Source organism: Dipodomys spectabilis, unplaced genomic scaffold (genome assembly GCF_019054845.1).
Source record: "Dipodomys spectabilis isolate Male_0828 unplaced genomic scaffold, ASM1905484v1 ptg000136l, whole genome shotgun sequence".
NCBI classification, from domain to species: domain Eukaryota; kingdom Metazoa; phylum Chordata; class Mammalia; order Rodentia; family Heteromyidae; genus Dipodomys; species Dipodomys spectabilis.
Window position 1 is genome coordinate 7,026,424 of NW_024870813.1, and position 18,581 is coordinate 7,045,004.

At 52.4% G+C, this 18,581-nt stretch overlaps 1 protein-coding gene across 5 annotated transcripts in view; it reads right to left on the bottom strand.

The window, feature by feature from the left end:
* Zmiz1 (zinc finger MIZ-type containing 1) overlaps positions 1 to 18,581 on the bottom strand; it is a 229,527-nt gene that overhangs the window by 128,847 nt on the left and 82,099 nt on the right. For all 5 annotated transcript variants that reach the window (XM_042690115.1, XM_042690111.1, XM_042690110.1 and 2 more), the window contains one exon: positions 12,891 to 12,970. The gene's annotated coding sequence lies outside the window, so the exon portion shown is untranslated. The remainder of the gene's footprint in view (positions 1 to 12,890; positions 12,971 to 18,581) is intronic.

Genomic DNA, 18,581 nt, shown 5'->3' on the forward strand with positions numbered 1-18,581 from the left:
AGAGGACAAGGACATTATTAAAGCCTAAAATCAATAGTCAGTGTGCTACTAAATGCTACTGTGCTACTAACTGCTACCTTGCCCCAATTATAGGACACCATCAAAGAAATTCGTGTTGAATTAGGCAACAGCTACACCAAGGCTTCTCCATGGTATCCTGCAGGCCCTGGGAGGATGCATTTAGGCAGGAAGGGAGGGGACCAGGTCGGCTTTGTGTCTTCTGTGTGACTTTAGGCAGGTCCTATACCTCTCTGTGCACTGTTCTCCCCCTGCGCTTCCCACCATGCAGGCCAGGTTTGAGGACGAGGAGTCTGGACAGGCTAGAACTACACTGTGTGAGCCGGGGACAGGGCGGCTAAGGTATCTCCAAGGCAGGGCAGGCCAGCCTAGAGGAGGGTGGAGGAGCCTGGCCCAGCAGCTCCAGAGGCCAGAGGCCAGCTTTCAGGTCCTGTTTACAGTGGAAACACAGACTTGAAAAGAGTTCACTTTTCCACTGTTTTTGTGGCGGTACTGTGGGGAGCAGGGCTTCCTGAGAGGCGAGGCCAGCTTTCCAAGGCCACACCGAGTCCAGCCCTTTGCTGGCCTCCAACAGGAAACATGTTTTCAATTTACAGGTCCCTGCCAGGCTCTGCAAGCAGGCTTCACGTTCCACTGGCCTAACTTGGGGGGGGGGGGGCAGGGAGAAGCGCAGTACCAGGGCCCACTGCTGAGGCAAATGGTAACAGGGACTGACATGGGGCCTTGCTCCCCAACAGCTCCAGCCATGGACACCCAGCACAATTTATAGTGTGTGTGTGTGTGTGTGTGTGTGTGTGTGTGTGTGTGTGTGTGTGTGTGTGTGTGTGCAGGCCCTGACATTGGGACTTGAACTCAGGAACACACATTCTCACTTGGCTTTGTCACTCAATGCTGGTGTTCTACCCATTCAAGCCACAGCTCCACTTCCAGATTCTTGCTGGCTATTGGAAGATAAAGCTCTCATGGACTGCTCTGCATGGGTTGGCTTCAAACTGTGAGCCTCAGATCTCAGCCTCCTGAGTAGCTAGGATTACAGGTGTGAGCCACCAATGCCAGGTCACTTAGCAGCTGAATACCTCAACCACTTTAGTCCTTGGCTTCCTGAATGCCGTATCAGTTGTTCCTACCCCTTTCCATATAAAAGAAGAAATGAAGGCCTTCCGAGGAAAAGAATCCCAGTATCACCAGACTTTTAGCAAAGAAAGAAGGGTTTCAACCCAGATTGGCAGATTCTTGACCGTGTCCCCCTGGCAAAATGGGACATTGGACACCCACTGCTGGACAGGCCTGGAAGCCATGGGATAAGCCTATGAGTGATCTGTCCTTTACATCTTACAAGAAGGGAAACTGAGGCCCAGAGAAAACCCCTCTAGCTTCACATAGCTTAGAATGACAGAGTCAGAAATCTCAGTAAAGATCACAAAAGCGCTGCCCTCCATCCTGCATCTTGGCTGGGCTACTGGCTGTTTGCAGTCATCCCTGCCTGAGCCATCCAAAAAACTTGCTATCCAGCAACTTGGGGAGAGGTGTGGAAAGTCTGGCCTTCCAGCTTCCAGGCTGGTGCACTCAGCGTGGGGATCCTGTTCTTATCAATGCCATCTCCAGCCCCAGCTCTCTGCACAGTGGGCCCTGGTGTACTGTCCCTCACTTTCTGGGACTCCCAGAGCACTAGCACTAGACAAAAGGCACATTTTCATGCAATAGAATCCATTCCTTGTTGGCTTTTTTTTCATGAGCTGTCCCCTCTCTTCTTCCCATCCAGGGCACTCCTGTTCCCCCAAACAAGGGCCACTTTCCAGACTGGGTGATGGGCAGGCTCCCAGGGCCACTCCCATGCTGGACCCCCGGTCCACTGCAGACAGTCCATATAGCATGGAGAACACCCACAACTAAGAAGGTGGGTGTTTGAACCTGACTACAGACTGCTCTACTGCTAGCCTGCCCACAGGGAGCCAGGCTGTAGCCCTCAGGAGTGGGGAGGACCCTGAGTTCAGCCCAGAGGGGTAGAGGCTATGGATGTGAGTTCTCTGTGCTTTGAAGGGCAATGAACAGGCAGACAGGACAAAGAGCGGGATTCACAATAGGAAGATAAACAGGGCAGAAACAGGTCTACTGGCATCTTTCAAGAAGGGTACTGTGCAGTCCTGTTGCCCAGATAGGACAGAATGAGACAGACAAGATGAGAATCCAAGCATCCCCGAGAGTGAAGGAAGGCCTGACAGGAAGCCACACTCTTCAGCGAGGAGCAAAACAGGAAGGGCTGGTGGACACAGGCAGATGCGAGTCACAGACCAACAGCTCTATACCCCAATTTTGACCTTTTTTTTTTTCCTCTTTTCGGTCCGGCACTAGGAATTGAACTCAGGGCCTAGGCTTTTTCACTCAAGGCTAGCACTACCACTGAAGCCACAATTCCACTTTTGGCATTTTTGAAGGTCAACTGGAGATAAGAGTCTCCTGGGCTTTCCTGTCCAGGCTGGCTTTGAACCACAATCCTCAGATCTCAGCCTCCTGAGCAGCTGGGATTACAGGTGTGAGCCACCAGTGCCTTGGGTGAGACTTACAGCCACCATGGTATCTGTCCCTGTGTGGGTGCCATGCTATCAGTGTCTAGGGTCAAGAAAAAGCCTGAGCCAGGAGCTTGTGGCTCACGTCTGGTAATCCTAGCTACTCAGGAGGCTGAGATCTGAGGATCACACCTCAAATCCAGCCCAGGCAAGAAAGTCCGTGAGACTCCTATCTCCAATTAACCCCCAGAAAACTGGAAGTGGCGCTGTGGCTCAAGTGGTAGAGTGCTTACCTTGAGCTGAAGAACCGAGGGGCAGCATCCAGGCCCAGAGTTTGAGACTCACGACCGCCAAAAAAAAAAGCCTTATTCAAGGACACACTTCCTGGGCTTTACAAAGGCCGGTGGGCCCAGGTGGTCTACATGTCACGTTCTCCCTCCTGCCTGACTCACCCCTTGGCCACTGCTCATGCTCAGAGGAGAGGCTTGAGGAGGGATGCCAGAGACACGTGGGTGGATGATGGTTCCCAGGAGGGCAGGTGCATACTAAAGCTGTGACTCACTCCTGCAAGGACCCTGGGCCTACTTGGACAAAACTCCTCTCCAGCTCTAGGCCTCAGCTTTCTCTAAGACACAGAGGCTGAGACAGTTGTAACCTCAGCTCCATCCTTACACATCCAGGGTCTCGTGTGTGTGTGTGGGGGGGGGGGTGGCCATGGCGGGGGGAGGGTTTCTATGCTACCCCTTTCCCACCCTATCCTATTTCCAATGAACACTGTAAGCCTTGCCCCTCACTGGGCTGGGATTTTGAAAGCCAGGCTTGCCAAGGGTCAGCTTGGCTACAAAGGGGTCCCCCATCCCCAATTGAGTATCTCAGGGGGCAGATCTGCTGCCATCTGCTGCATTTGAGCGTCGGGCTTTGACATACGGGATTTCTAGGAAGCTCAGTAAGAAATGAGGCAGTATCTTTCCTTCTACAGATCAAAGCCTTCACTGGCTTTCTTACTGCCCATCAGACAGAAGTGCGACCCAGCTGCAGGGCCTTGCCCCTCACCCTGCCTCTACCTGCCCTGTACTCTGGAGGCAACAGTTAGGCCCAAGGATGAGCGTGCTTGTGTCATAGCTCCGAATGTGCTACCCAGTTCCTCACAGCCTTTCCTTGCCCTGGGACACACTCTCCTTGCTGGACAGGGTCTCTGCCCCAGCAAAGCCCAGGCCAGATGTCCCGTGCCTGGGATCAAGGCCAAGAACTTAAGGTTGAAAGTTTGATGGACTGGAGATCAAATCCTGGTTTGCTACCAAGTGGCCGAGTGATTTTGAGTATGCTACGTAACTTCTCTGCTTCTCTCTCTTCTCTTCACTCCTCCCTCCATCTGGTTTGTTTTGCTAGGACCAGGGTTTAGACTAAGGACCTGTTACTCTCTGGGCTTGCCTACTTACTTGGCTGGTGCTCTACTACTTAAGCCATACCTCCATCCTGGCCTATTGTTGGTTGTTTTGGAGATAGCATCTAGCACACTTTTTTGCCCTGCCTGCTTTGAATTCTGATTCTCTGCATCTCAGTATTACAGGAGTGAGCCATCAGCACCTGGCCAGTTTACTCATTTTTGAAATAGATGATACATACATAGTAATGGGGGCATGTACTAATTAACACAACCAGCTTTAAGACTCCTCCAACACACAGCATACAAATGTCCCACACAGCAATGTAACTGTGACTGACTTAGGACTGAGTCTTAAGTCCTGGCAAGGTAGCTTCAGGCAAGTCACTTGCTGTTTGCTAATTGAGGGGAAGTCTTCTTTATTAGTGATGAGGTGGGGGGTGGGGAGGGTTGATGGGAATATACTGTGCACATGTGGAAATGTCACAATGTAATCCCCTCTTTCATAGCTAATGTATTGCTTAAAAAACAAAACTCTCTTCCTGCCCAGCTAGTGCTGGTGGCTCATGCCTGCCATCCTATCTACTCAGGAGGCTGAGATCGGAGGATCAAGTCCGTGAGACTCTAATCTCCAATTAACCACCAAAAGGTGGGAAGCAGAGCTATGACTCTAGTGGTAGAATACTAGCCTTGAGCTAAAAAAGCTCAGGGAGAGTGCCTAGGCTCTGAGTTCAAACCCCAGCATCAACACACACACACACACACACACGCACACACCACCACCACCACCACCACCACAACAACAACAAAACCCCTTTCTTATTACTGTATGGACTTTGCAAAGTAGCAGGTTGTCCTGGTGCCCTGGCCACCAGGCTGTCCTCTAGCTCTTTGACCTTCACTGACACCTCCTGGATCTCCTATATTCCAGAGGCCACCAGGACTCTGAGGACTTGGGTCAGCTCAGCAATGTCCTTTAATTCTGGTTGAGTCCTTTATCTGTCTCACTGCCTGCTCTGATTAGTCCAACACTCATTGCCATTTAAACACCTGAATTATCATACTGCCCAGCCCAAAAGGCTAGCAGATACTTTACTTCAGTTACAATTGGCTGGTTCAGGGGAAGGATCTACTCTAAGCAATAGATGGTGAAGAGCAGGGAAGATAGAGAAAGGGCCTGGGTAAAGAGCGATCGATAATGGACCACTTGAAATGATTTTTTGGACTTTGTGTTCTCCTGTTTTGTGTCCTAAAAGGCATGACTGGACCCCGTGTGGCCTGTGCTGGCCTGTGCTGAAGGTTGGGTGGGATGACCCAAGGTTAGATCAGAGTAGCAGTGTAGTAATGTAGCAGGGTCCAGGGCTCGAACCCTCCCTTAACTTATTTGCACCTTGATCTTCTCAGTCACAAACTGGAAGTGACTGATGCCCACCTCCTGGGTGGGGTTGGGGGTATCAGGCAGAGATGAGGAGGACACATCATCATTATTAATTATCCTAATGAATACCACCACAGAGCACTGGGCTGTGTTCTGCCCTCCAGTGGCACATATGTGCCACAGCTGGCTGCTTTCTTCCTGTCCTTGGGGCTCTGGGGTAGTTGCTGGGGGTGTGTGGTGCACACACCAAGCGCCATGTGCAAATGCATCTCAGGGAAGCTGCCACCACTCGGCAGCTGGGCCCTGGCCATCTTTGCCTAGTCTAGTCAGGTGCCACGCTGGGCCTGTCAGAGATCTGTGCCGGGGCTGGAGAGTGACTTGAGCAGGCCCCAGCTATGCAGAGCTCTGATGAAATAGGCTGAGCTGCCCTGGGCTCTGCCCTGTCTCCCAGACCTGGTGCCCTGTCCCCTCGTCCCTGCAGCTCCCTGCCCTAGAAGGGCAGGTGTGTACATACTGATGCTTTGCTGCAAACACCACTGCTTGCCCCCACCCCTTGCCTCACCTGCAAGTCTTACAGTAAGTTTTCAGACAGCTCCAGGAAGTCCTCCAGGAAGCCTTCCCTGTGTCCTATTCCCTAAGGCCTCCTCCTCTTTTGTTTTTGTTTTTGGTAGGTGGAGGTAATGAGGCTGGAACTCAAGGCCTCAAACTCTCACTTGGCTTTTTTGCTCAAGGGTAGTACATTGTTAACTTGAGCTACAGCTCCACTTCTAGCTTTTGGTGATTAACTAGAAATAAGAATCGCAAAGAATTTTCTGCCTAGGCTTGGCATGGGACCAGGATCCTCAAATCTCAGCCTCCTGAGTAGCTAGGATTACAGACGCGATCCACCCGCACCTTGCTCTCTGGGCACTTGCTCCCTACATGAAGCCCACATTGGAACATAGACCATGTCTCTCCCAAGAGCTGAGCATAGACCCACACAAACAATAGGTGTGAACTATGTACTGCGGCCCTACCACAGCAGACGGAGAGTGCATGGAGGGAGAGCAGGGTTGTGCAGAGGAGATGGCCCAGCATCAGGTATTGACTGTGGCTCCTGCCCAGGGAGAACACAGAGCCACCCCGACACGGCCCCACACCCAGGCTGGCTGGGCAAGCAGGATGCCAGCAGCAGTCAGAGGAGTCCCATGTTTGAGTGACAGCACCACCTAGACCCAGAGCCCCAGGCCCTGACATCATCCCAGGTGGGGCACAAGGCCCCAGCACCAAATAATTCCTCCTCTGTCACTTGCCAGGGCTCAGCCGCCTCTAAGGCCTCATTAGGATGGGGCCAACCTTTTCACCTCTCACTGTTAATTCTCCTGAGCCGTTGAGAGTGGAGTGGGAGGGAGCGCGATGTGAGAGAGCCTTTTCATTCCTGGAGCTCACTACCCACAGGCCTGGAAACCTCTTGGGGGGGCTCCTTGTCTGGGTCCGAGGGCCTGAGGGGGGGTGCGCATCAGAGGGCTGCCCAAGTAAACTGAAAGTGTGTATCAAAGAAGGGACAGTTTTCAGAAAGCAGGCAGTGGCTCCTGTCCTGAGCTGGCCCCAGGCCTTTGCCAGGGGCTGCAAAGGATGTCTCAGGGCTGAGGAGGGCTGCCCACGCCGGGTGGACCACCCACGGGGACACACATGGCAAGGTACAGCCCAAACACCAGCCTGAGTCCAGAGGTGCACAGAGCTCCTCACTGTCTTCCCGGTGGCCTGGTGAGACATGCTCTCCCCAGAGCCTCAGTTTTCCCACCTGGTCTCAGTTTGTCAACCTGTGTCTCTGACACTTAGAAGGTTCCCAGAGGAGTTAGATGAGCCCACAATGCTCCTGCTCCATCTCGTTTCCCAGAGCCCCAGATGAGCAATCCAGCTTGGCTCACGGGAAAGTCCTAGCTCTGCCATAGGGCAGAGGCCCTGGAAGAGCCCAAGGGAATGGTCGATAAATGGCACATTACACCTAGGAATCAGTTTCTCTGTCTCTAAGACTTGGGCTGGCAGGTAGCCACTGAGCCAACTATTCTGTGGCAGGAGGGAATGGGCATGGAACCCACAGTTTACTTCAGGGAGCCTGGCCATGTGGATATCTGTCTATATTTTTTGGTTTGGGGGGGGGTGCTAGTCCTGGGGCTTGAACTCAGGCCTGGGTACTGTCCATTAGTTTTTTACTTAAGGCTAGCACTTTACTACTTGAGCCACAGCTCCACTTCTGGCTTTATGGTGGCTAATTAGAGATAAGTCTCATGAACGTTGCTGCCCAGGCTGGCTGTGAACCACCATCCTCACATCTCAGCCTCCCGAATAGCTAGGATTACAAGCATGAGCCACTCGTACCCAGCAATTATGAGGTTTTAAGAGCAGTATGAGTCTGGGTCTCACAGGCTTGTTGCATTTCAGCCTTCTAGGTGGGCATACAGAGGAGGGGGCAGAAGGGAGCCAAAGAGGGGGGGCACATGGTATCATCTCCCCCAGCTGAGAGGTGGCAGAGACTTGAACCCAGAGCTGCCGGTCCCTAAAACCCATGGGTAAACCACCTGACGCACTACATCCTTCATCATCTCCATCTTTAGAGGAACAGAATTGTGGGGAGTCCCCCAGCAATAGAGAAGTCCAAGCATCTGCTGGAGGGGCCACACACAGACATGGGTATGTGTGTGGGAGAAGGACCAATGTCAGCCTTCCTGGAGGGTGGCTGGGGTCAGGCCAAGCTGCCTAAACGATGCAAGAATATTCCATGTGTTTCTTCTACACACAGAAAAATATTCCAGATGTTCTATAGGTTCCAGTTCATCAAAATCTTCCTGGCTCACTCCTTGGCACCCTGCAGCTGCTGGGTGAGGAATGCGTATGTGTGTGTGTGTGTGCACACACGGGAGATAATGGGGAGAGAGGCTGGATGGATAGCTTGGATGATGAGTCTAGATGGGGATGGGGCCAGGAAGAGAACTCAGGTCCCACCCAGCGAGGACTGTTTCAGGGAGGCGGATTCACTAATCTGTGACTAGCCAGATGGAGGTGGAGCATTTCATGGAGCTTATGAAGCAGAGACAGACGGTCCCTCAGGCTCCGGAAGAGGCCCCCAAAGACACCTGGGGAAGTGGTAGAAGGTCCCGAACAGCTGGGAGGCAAGAGGTGCTGGTCCCCAAATCAGAAAGAGACAGGCATGAGGGCAGACTGCTGGGAGCTTGGGGACCAACGGGTCTCTACTCTTTACTCCAGTTCTGCTCTAGGGGAAGTCTGGAATATTCTCTGTGGTAAAGCTCCACCCAACAGCCAGGGTGGACAGACCTCAGTGGCAGTGGTCACTGCCTCTTCCTGCCCCCTCTCCTCCCTCCCCCTTTCCCCCCCCCCCCCTCCTGTCTGCTGTGGTCACAGCCCAGAATTGAGAAACCCGTGTGTGGGCAGACAGAGGGACTGGATATCTGGGAAGATATGTGCTATGTAGCAAAAGACATTTCTCACAGAGCTTACACACAGCCTAGAACCTTCCTTATCACAGCACCTGCCACACCCAGAAAGAACTGGCACAATGAACCTATAATAGGCTCAAACCTATAATTGCAGTTACTCAGGAGGCTGAGATCTGAGGATCTCAGTTCCAATATGACCCAGACAGGCAAGTCCATGAGGCTTTTTATCTCCAGTTAATCAGCAAAAATGGATCTGTGGCTCAAGTGGTAGCTTTGAGCCAAAAAGCTAAAAACAGAGTTCAAACCCCTGTACCGGTGGCACGTACAAGCTCTACTTCTGAGTTTGTTTTGTTTGGTAGTTAATAGGAGATAAGAGTCTCAGGGACAGCTGGGTGCTGGTGGCTCATGCCTGTAATCCTAGCTGAGATCTGAGGATCATGGTTCAAAGCCAGCCCGGGCAAGAAAGTCCAAGAGACTCTTATCTCCAATAAACCACAGAAAAACAGAAGTGGCACTGTGGCTCAAGTGGGAGAGTGCTAGCTTTGAGCTGAAATGCTGAGGGACAGTGCCTAGGTCCAGAGTTCAAGCCCCAGAACCGACAAAAAAAGAAAAACAACAACAAACAAATCAAAGAGTCTCAGGGACTGTCCTGCCTTAGCTGGCTTAGAACTGTGATCTTCACTTCTCAGCCTCCTGAGTAGCTAGGATTACAGGTATGAGCTACCACACCCGGCCCTTTTTATGGGCCTCCCTATACAGTGAGGTTCAGTCAGTGAGTCTGGCCATGACCCTGCCATCCCTGTCCACCCTCATGACCTCAGGTCCTTATTCTATACTGTAGGAGAGTGGAGAGATCAATTGTTCTGCTAACATTTCTCTGGGCCATGTTTCCCTTCCAAGACTCAGTTTCCCCACCTGCAAAAGGAACAAGCCAGACTCTCCCAGCCTGCACTGGTCACTTCACAGTCAGGAGCCAAGATGAATGTATGTCTTAATACAGATTTGGAATACTTGTAGAATGGGAGAAGAAGGTTAGCCACCTGCTCTGTGCATCCTCCATACAATCATTCCATGCGTGGCCCCTAAGAAGAGATGTAGCAGCCATGTGACAAGCACTTTCAAGGGAAGAGTGGGCTTGGACCTAGGCATGATGGGAGCAGATGCTCATGGCCCCTGAGGGGTGGGGGTAGGGGGCGGTAAGAGAAGAGGCTGTCCCCCTCATGCAGGAGACATGGCTTAAGGCAGGTGTTGGAGGGGTCAGGCAAGGGGTGACAAGGGAGAGGGTGGGAAGTCACTCACCCTCCTGCAGAGCAAAAGTTACAGTATGGGAAAGACTGGTGAGGGGCAGCACCACTGCAGCCAGGGTGCTGGCAGAGGCGAGAAAGGAGGCTGCAATCAGGTGGCAGTGGCTCCCATGCCAGGCTGTGTTGGCCATGTGCATTGTAGGCACTTCCAAGAACGGGGATCCAGGAAGTTCCCCATGAGGGCAAGCAGATCACTGACACCCCCAGGCAGGCTAGTCCTTGGAAGCCCATCCTATGTTCTCCCAGGGGAGAGAGACATTTGATGTATTGATTCATGTGCCAGTTCCCACACACCTCACTTCTAATTATAGCAGGCATTTCAGTAGTGCTGCTGGGAAATACCTGGGTTCCATGGGTCCCTGCTACGACACAGGCCCCCTACTCCCTTCTCTAAGATAGGAGGCCCTTCCATCCCCTGTGGCCAGCACAGTAGGTCTAGGTCTCTGGGGAGGGCCAGGCACTGTCCCATCTGGGTCACATGAAGCCACCTAGGAGTGGAGGCGCCATCTGGGGGACTTCCAAAGAGACAGGAGGGAGGAGCTGAATAAACAGGCCAGAGGGCAGCAGGTTGGCCTGTAGATGATAGGATTTAGCTGTGTGTGTGTGTGTGTGTGTGTGTGTGTGTGTGTGTGTGTGCTCGTGTGCGTTTGTGTGTGTGTGTGTGTGTGTGTGTGTCTACTTAGAGCCTGGATGCTGTCCCTGAGCTCTTGTGCTCAAGGCTAGTGCTCTACCACTTCAGCCACAGCTCTACTTTAGCTTTTTGGTTGTTAATTGGAGATAAGAATCTTAAGGACTTTCTTGCTTGGGCTGGCTTTGAACCACAATCCTCAGATCTTAGCTTCCTGAGAGACTAGGGGCCATCAGTACCTGGCTCATATGCTTTTCTAGTCTTATTGTCCTTCACCCATTTCACAGGTGGAAAAGCTAAGTCCAGAGAGAAATTGTGACTTTCCTGAGTCACACAGGAGCTGCCTGGCCAAGATCAGAGCCTCACACTGCCCCAGGAGGGGACTGCCTGCCAGGCCTGGGAAGAAAGGGAAAGGTAGAGGCCGCCTGGCCGCTCTCCCCACCCCAGTCTTTCCTAGGACACAGAAGTATTGATTACCAGCCTTAACTCAGAGCAGTTTCTTTTCTTTTCCTTTCCGACATTTTCCCACTAAGGCTTTCTGTTCCTCACTTTTTTTTTTAAAAGAATAAACTCAAAGCTGCTCCTATGATTAATTACCAGCTGCCTAATGCTCCGCCACTGGCAATTTCTGGAAAGGGAATGAATTACCTTGAACAACATCCGAAAAGAGAAGCTGCCGTGAAGGAGAACTTCAAAGGTTACCTGACAATTAGCAGGAGGTTCCTAGAGCCATGTTGGGGCACTGACAGGACCCTTGGGAAAGCATGTGTGCCAGCCTGGGGCCAGCTTCAGGCTCCAGACAGTGGCAGGGTGTGAACGTTGAGCAAGAAAGAAGGGAGTTGCTCTCCTGAGCAGCTGCCTGACCTTCCCCACTCCTCCCCATGCTTGCCAAGGCACCGTGTACTGCTTCATTTCTATGGACCTAGGTTCAAATCCCCACTCCACTCTGTGCAGCTCAAAAGGTTTCTTAACCTTTCAGCATGAGGCAAAGCCAATTTCCTCCAGGGATTCTGTTGAGGAGAAAAGCCTTATTTCAGGTGTCTCATGACTGGCATTATTGAGTTGATGGTCAAAAATCTGTGGCAGTTAGGCTAGGCATGGGTGGCTCATACCTGTAATCATAGCTACTCAGGAGGCTGAGATCTGAGGACTGTGGTTTAAAGCCATAAAGGATGGCTTTGAACCACAATCCTCAGATGTTAGCTTCCCGAGAGGCTAGGAACCATAAGTATCCAGCTCATATGCTTTTCTGGTCCTCTTGTTCTTCACTTATTTCACAGATAGAAAAGCTAAGTCCAGAGAGAGAGAGAGAGAGATCATGAGACTCTTATCAATGAGACTCTTATCACCAATGAACCACCAAAAAGCTAGACGTGAAGCTCAAGTAGTAGAGTGCTAGCTTTGAGCAAATAAGGCTAAGGGATAGCATCAAGCCCTGAGTTCAAGCCCCAGTCCGGCATTATTAAACAAGGAAAAAGTGGTGACATTTAGAAATCTTGACTTCTAAGCACCTACTGCCCCATTAGCAATGTCAGCAGCAGCAGCATCTTCTCTTAGAGGAGGGCCTGGCTGTCAATGCAGCTCAAGGTCACATCCCAGGAAGGGAAAGGAGCCTGGCTCTCCTGTTCCAGAGCCTGCCTGCATGAAGCCAGCTAACTCTTCTACTGGGACCCCACAGAGAAGCCTTGGACATCAAAACAAGGATAATCTTTCTCCTGGACTGGCCTCAGGCCCATTGCATCTTGGGACAAAAGACCCTGAGGCATGGGAGCACCGCCCCTCCCCCATTTGATAGGTTAAGGTCCAGGCCAACTGTACAGGGTCCCAGTGAACTAATACCAGAATCAAGATCTGCACCCGGAAGTGGCCACCTCAGCCTGGTTGTGACCCATGCCGGCGATCATGTTGTCTTTCACCCAGGCCACACTTCCTGCGAGGTCCATGCTCCACAGGGTTCCGAGCGGGGAGGACCTCGTGAGGAGAGGGCCGCTGCACTTGCAGCACCAGGACTGTCCCTCAGTTCTGGCACATCCTCTGCCCCACTCAAGCAGAGCAAGGCCAAGCCAGAGAGGCCCTGGGATGAAGGCTGGGGGGAAGCATCGATTTGCATAATGACATAGGTTCCAGAGCTGGCCAGCACACCCTCCCACGCATGAGGGCTGAGCCCCCAGTCAAGGGCGCAGGGTGCTACAGCCAGCACTTGACTCCATCAGGCAGCTCAGCTGCACACCTACCTCAGCGGTCTGCAAGTCACCAGTGTCCCCCGCGCTGATCAGCAGCTCACAGCCCGTCACCTCACTCCAGCCCCATGATCCTGCAATGAGAAAGGATGATCGGTGAGACAGTTTCACAGGGACCCCTAGGCTGACCACAGTGGTTGGGCTCTCTCACGGTTGCTGGAAAGATCCAAGGAAATGAAGTAATAAAGGCAATCTACATTCACACATTCACTCAACATTTCACAGTGGTCCTTCTTCAGAGGACTCAGATGATGAACAAAGAACAAAACATTGTAAAACTAAAAATAATGCCTCAGCCAGCACCACTGGCTTACGCCTACCATCCTAGCTACTCAGGTGACAAAGATCTGAAGACTGTGGTTCAAAGCTGGCCCAGACAGAAAAGCCTATGAGACTCTTATCTCCAATTAACCATTGAAAAGCTGGAAGTAGAGCTGTGGGTCAAGTGGCAAAGTCTTGAGTGAAAAAGCTAAGGGACAGTGCCCAGGCTCTGAGTTCAAGCCCCAGTACGGACAATCACACACATACACACACACTATCAGAAAGAAAAGGGCAAGGGTTGCTGAGGGAGGAGGTCCTGGAAGGGACAGGAGGGGACTGGTGGGGGTTGTGCCAGGGTCTATGAGGGGGCAGTGGGTTAAGGCAGCAGGCAGGACCTGCTGGGAGCTGGGTACAAGGAGCAAGACTACCCAGCCTGGTGGGCCCTGGCTGGCCCATTTCCTTAATGTACCACTAGCAGAGCTGTAAACCTCTTCCAGCAGAGAACACGGGTGATGGTGGGAGAAGCTCTGTCCAGTACATACAGTCCAGCCTCCACACCCACCACAGACGGCCCCTCCATGCGCAGCTGATGGGTAATGGGAAGATAGCTGAGCCCAGTCTAGCTTTAGATGGGAATGTGGCTTAGTGGTAGAGTGCTTGCCTAGCATACATTCATGAAGCCCTGGGTTTGATTCCCTGGTACCACATAAACAGAAAAGGCCAAAAGAGGTGCTGTAGCTTAAGTGGTAGAGTGCTAGCCTTGAGCAAACGCAGCTCGGGGATAGTGCCCAGGCCTTAGGTTCAAGTCCTAGGACTGGCAAAAAAATAATGAAAATAAAATAAAAGCATTGCTGAGGCCTGGTGTTAGAGATGTGAGCTCAGTTACCCAAGCAACCCATTCAAATCCTGGTTTCACCTGCTCAGTGAGTGTGTGGCTGAAATACGTATGTGTGTGCACGTGTGTATGTGTGCTGGTACTAGGGCTTGAACTCAGAGCCTGGGCATTCTCCCTTAGCCTTTTTTTTTTTTTTTTTGTCTTGTCCAAAGCCGGCACTCTATCACTTGAGCCACACTTTCAGTTCTGGCTTTTTTCATTTTTATTTTTTGTTGTAAGAGTCTCATGGCCTTTCCTGCCCAGGCTGTCTTTAAATCTGTCTCCAAATCTGAGCTTCTTATGTAGCTAGGATTATAGGTGTGAGCCACCAGCACCCAGCTTGGGATACATTTCTTAAACTCTCTGCCTCAGTTTCCTCCCTTTGGGGGGTGGGAATTAAAGCCCTCCCTCAGAAAGATGTAGATTGTAGAACACAGTACATACAGAATGCAGATTCCTGGGTCCCCAAACTCTCAAGCCAGGCAGAGTATGTCCATTCTAGCCACCTCCTGGCCCTGCCCAGCCTCCAACTGCTTTGAAAACACAAATGTCCCTTGGGTTTAGTGCTTCCCTTTCACACAAAAGGAAACTGAGGCATGGAAGGGCAGAGTCTGCCTCATCCCAGAGTCGAGCAACAGGTCATGGATTGGGGAAGAACTGTACTCAGCCTTCTGCCTCCCATCACCAACAGCCCAGACCTTTCCCAAGGGCGAGCTGGCCTGGTCAGCAGAGCCGCTGACCAAGAGAAAATGATTGTTTTGGCAGCTGAGACAGAAGCCAGAGCCGGAAAGCCCTTGCTCACTCGGGGGGTGAGTGTGTCCAGCCCTCATCAAGGCTTGCAGGAGTCACCCCACCCGCCAGTCCTGTGCGCAGAGTGTTCTAGCTCAAAGTAGGGATGCATGAACTTCCCTGCCTCCAGCCACCCCAGCCACTAGGACCAGAGGGGAAGGGACCTGTCCAATGTCACACAGTGACAAGGAGGGGTTAGGCCCAGCTCAGGGGCTGTGAACCTGCCTGGATTTTATCATTCACTTGCGAAAACACAGAAGTATGTCTTGCCTGGGCTATTTATTTCCTTTAACTTACAGGGAAACTTGTATCCTCAATTCACATAGGAAGATCAGAGAGGTTCTCTAACTTCCTGAGACCACCCAGCTAATAAGAAGCTAGCATATACACTCAGCTGCCACCCAGGCGTCACCCGGCAGTGGGTGCTACTCAGAAGCCCCGCTAGGAGCCAGTGGCAGCTAGGGCCCCTCACCACAGAGAAGGCGGCTCAGAAGCCAGGACCCTGGGCCAGGCTGGACATGGTTGTGTCCTCTTTACAGCTCACTGGTGCCCTCTGCTAAAGCTCACAGCCTGGGGGAAGAGAGGGTGGTTACCAGGAGAGATCAGGGAGAGAAGACGGGAAATGTCCCTGGCTACTTCCAGCCTGGGTAGATCACCAGGTGAACAGGTCTGGGGGTCCCTTATATCATGAGGGGTGCACCCTGGGCTGTGGGAAAGTGGAAACTGACATTGCCTAGACTCCCCATGGATGGGTCCTCCAGTGCCCAGAGGGCTCTCCCCAACTCCCAGTCTGATGATGGTTATGGGGGGGGGGGGGGGGTGTTGAGACCACGACACAGACCAGGCCGGGGCAGCCGCAGCCCGAGTGAGGCAGGCCGTCCCAGTGTGGTGGTCCATCTGGGGAGCATCCCCGGGCAGGGAGGGGCAGGATGCAAGACAGTGCCCACCTTGTCCAATAGGGCCTGGGGCACTAGGGGACACAGCTGCTGGATGTAGCACAGCTAGAATGACCAGGCTGAATCTCGCATGCAGAAGATGTCACCGCTCATGGGTGAGGACCATCCCAGAGCCACAATGGAAGTGTGTCCACCTTGTGGTGAGGTCAGAGTATGGAATAGGTAAAAGGAGTATGGAGGGCTAGGCTTGAATCTGGGCTTTGCTGTTAACTGCTGGGTGATACATTTTCCCTCCAGCTACTAATCCCCCAGGAGAGGCTCCAACCTGATATGGAAGAGCAGGACCTTGGCCAGGGCAGGACTCCTAGTGGAGGGGTCAGGTGGTCCTGGTGTAGGTTGCTGGGCAGAGGCAGGCACACCTCTGAGCCTGGGGCTCAGGGCTCCTGTTACCAGATCTCACTCCTCACATATGCTCTTCTTTCTGTCTGTCTGTCTGTCTGTCTGTCTGTCTGTCTCTCTCACACACACATACACACACACATTTGTGCCCCAAGACTGGGTGCTGTAAGGGCTGAAGAAGACCTGAGGTGTAGAGGCAGAGCAGTCTGAATGGTAAGTAACTTTCAGCAGTGGGGAAGCAGGTAACTTGCTCCAGGTCATAATCGGCTAGGTAGAGATCAGGACTACAACCCATTCCCAGCAGACCTGCTTCATTCCTGCCTGAACTCACCTGAACCAGCTCTGGGCATCCTGACCCTCAGCCTCTGTCTGAGCCGGGCTGGCCAGCGAGTGCTGACCCTCCATTTTACAAATGAGCCAGATGACTTCAGAGCTGAGGCCACAGACCCTCTACCCTCTCTCTGACCCCATAACAACTCTCCAAGGGACCAGGTCTCCTCAGCTTAGAGCCCACCCACCTGGTCATATATCCTCTGACATGACCCTAGGAACAGACTCCTGTCCTCCCGTAGAGGCCAGGGCTGGCTGCAGGAGCCAGGCAAATATTTACCACTGATGGTTATCCAAACCTTATCCAAATTGGCTGCTGCCCTGCCTCCTGCATTCCTGGAATATGTGTTCCCTGACCTCACTAGGCTGGGGGCTGGGGATCCAGACCCAGGGAAGGACTGGACTCAGGGTCCTAGGCAGGGAGGGGCCAAGGCCTAGTGGCTAACATGCCAGAACTGCCAACCCTCCTCCCCAACCTCTCCCCAGCCACTCACCCTCCAGGGAAGTTCCAGGCTAAAGTTAGAAAAGTATGGGCCTACCCACCCATAGGCCACTGGGCACAGCTAGACTCTCGGATGGGGTATGTGGAGGGGGCTATGATGACTCCACCTGAGCGCTCATGTATTTTAGATTTCAGGGTTCTCCTGTACCCACGGAGGCCCCTCACAGCTGTAGCTGATCTCTTTCTCTCTCTCTCTCTGTCTCTCTCTCTCTGAGCCACCCAGCCTGCCACCATAGGGAGAGTCTCCCATTTGCCAGCCCCACTGTCCCCCAATACCCTCTGCATTCCTCACTCCAGCCTCAGTACAATCCTCACCCAGCAGAGACCAGAGGCCCGCCCCAAGACTCCCTTATCTACAGCAGAAGTGGCGGTGTCACCCACCCCACACTCCACTGAAGATCCCTGTCCATCCCTCTGTGCCCAGGGACTGCCTCCTTCATGCCACCTTCCCCAAGAGTCTTTTCTATAGATCTTTCTTTTCCTGAACTTCAGAACATTCTGGTGGGTTCTCTTCTTTCCTTTTGTTTCATTACAACCTGGCTATAGGGTATCTCTTTCTTCGGTTCCAAAGACAGGGACCTGGTCATTCACATTCCAGGAATGGCAGAGACACACCTGGGAGTGTGGGCAGCTCCAAGTGCTCAGGGGAGGACACGGGTCCTCTGAATCTTTCCCCACACACAGCAGCACGTGCGGGTGGCCTTCCTGAGCCTGTGAGGCTTAGCATGCTGGTGGCTTGGGGTCCAGAGGACTCCTGGGCAGAGCTGCCTGAGAACCAGCAAGTGCCCTTAGATCAGGTACCCTGTCCATCCTCATGTCCTCAGAGAACTCTTCGTCCAGCCTAGAGAAGCCCAGCTAATCAGGCCCTGCCCTGATGGACAACAAGCCCCTGGTGCTTTGGCCTTCTTCTTTTGCTGTCAATGACACAAGGATCTGGGACAGGGGGCAGGCAGCAGCAGCTGGATGACCAGCTGGGGTGGCAATCCCAGGCCAGGGAAGGACAGGACTGGTAGAGCTGAGAGGCTCAAGGCAGTCACACCCAAGCTGACAGGGGACTTCATGATTGCCTGTGTAAGGTAGCCTGAGACTACTAAGCTTCCGTGTCCATGAAAACTTGGGCCACACTCTAGACTAGCCAGCAGGGAGGGACCCAAAGAGGGGTGCTGAAGAAAGGTATGGGCTCCATGCCTCTCTGAGACTGGGTTCTCTCATGAAAATTTTATTATTATTATTATTATAAAGGTGATGTACAGAGGGGTTAGAGTTATGTAAGTCAGGTAAAGAGTACATTTCTTTTTGGGCAATATTACCATGTCAGCTGGGAACACTTTTATATTGCTTTCCTGCAGGAAATTTGTCTGAATTGATAAGTTTTTGCTTTTCTTCTTTCTTTCTCATTCTCAAAATGGAAGCTATAAACCAACCACTAGGAGCCCCGTTTCCTTTTTCCTTTCCCTTTCCTTTCTTTTCTTTTCCTTTCCTTACCTTTCCCTTCCCTCCCTTTTCCTGTCATTACCTTCCCTTTCTTTCCTCTCCCCTCCTTCTTTTAACACCCAATGGCTTGCCAAAGGAAGGAAAGGAGGGCCAGAGTAGGAGAGTGCCTGGGAGTCTTCAGCCCTCAGACCCTGAGGCAG